The sequence below is a fragment of the Hemiscyllium ocellatum genome, chromosome 7 (assembly GCF_020745735.1).
Source record: "Hemiscyllium ocellatum isolate sHemOce1 chromosome 7, sHemOce1.pat.X.cur, whole genome shotgun sequence".
NCBI classification, from domain to species: Eukaryota; Metazoa; Chordata; class Chondrichthyes; order Orectolobiformes; family Hemiscylliidae; genus Hemiscyllium; species Hemiscyllium ocellatum.
This window is the reverse complement of record NC_083407.1, coordinates 101,150,703-101,151,896: the sequence shown is the minus strand read 5'-3', so window position 1 is coordinate 101,151,896 and position 1,194 is coordinate 101,150,703.

The window sequence follows — 1,194 nt, the reverse complement described above, 5'->3', positions numbered from 1 at the left end:
AACCATGATCGTCCAGGCAACTCCGAGACCCTCGGGAGGAAGAACCCCACCCAAAACACCCCGAGCATAGACCGTAGAAAATTCACAAAAGTAGAAATTCTTTAATACATTAACGCCAATATAGTTAAAAACTATTTCTAAATAAGAAAAATATAAAACACATTTGAAAGGAGATTTTTCCCCCTTGTTCCCAGGGGGCATCACTACCTGTCAATAAACCCACCGTATCTTCTCCCAACTAGCGCCCCGTCCTCGATCCAGGCACCACATAATAGAATAAACAAACTCAAGTGTACTATGAAACCGAAGTTAAAAGTCAGTGCCCCACACCCCACCCCCACACCAACACTTGAATGTGTTTAGTAAAGATAATACAAAGTATAAACATATAAAACTATAAAGTTACAATCCCAGCAAGTAATAGATAATTAAGTATAATAACAGAAGAAAAAAAACCTGTTCTAAAAAAAACTGCGGTAGGACAGAGCAGACACCTTCACCCCGCACCCCCACCGTGCCCCCATGAATCAGCTAAGCCTCCCGGCCTGTTAAAAAAGACAAAATCTCATAAATAAGCCCTGCTCCCTACCCCCCCGGAGATGATATTAAACAATAAATGGGATGAAAAGAGAAAGAAAAGGTAAACTGGGGGAGGGAGTGCAAAATAGCATCATTAGCCATACGATTTAATTCTTACAGTCTATTTAAGAGAGTCCAAAAATTCTTTAGCCTTCTCCAGTGATCTGAAGTTATAAATGGATCCTTCATGGCTGAGGCGCAGCGTTGCTGGGTAACGCAAGGAATATTGGATGTTTAAGTCTCTCAGCTGCTTCTTCACCTCAGCGAATGCCCTCCTCTTGTGGGCCACGGCTGGAGAAAAATCCTGGAGTAGCATAATCCCAGAGCCCTTGTACACCATGGCCTGGAGATCCTTCCCTAGGATTCTAGATGCTTCCAGGAGCATCTGTTTCTCTCTATAGCATTGGAGCCGGAACAGATCGGACGGAGGCGCTGGTCTGACCCGGGTCTGCGTATAGCTCACTCTAAACCGCACCTGGCCTGGTCGGAACTCTAACTTTAACATTTCAGGGAGCCATTGCTCCAAAAAAAAACTGCCAGCTGGCCTTCCTCTTCCCGTTCAGAAAGCCCAGCAACCGAATATTTTTTCGATGACCCTGATTGTCGAGGTCGTCG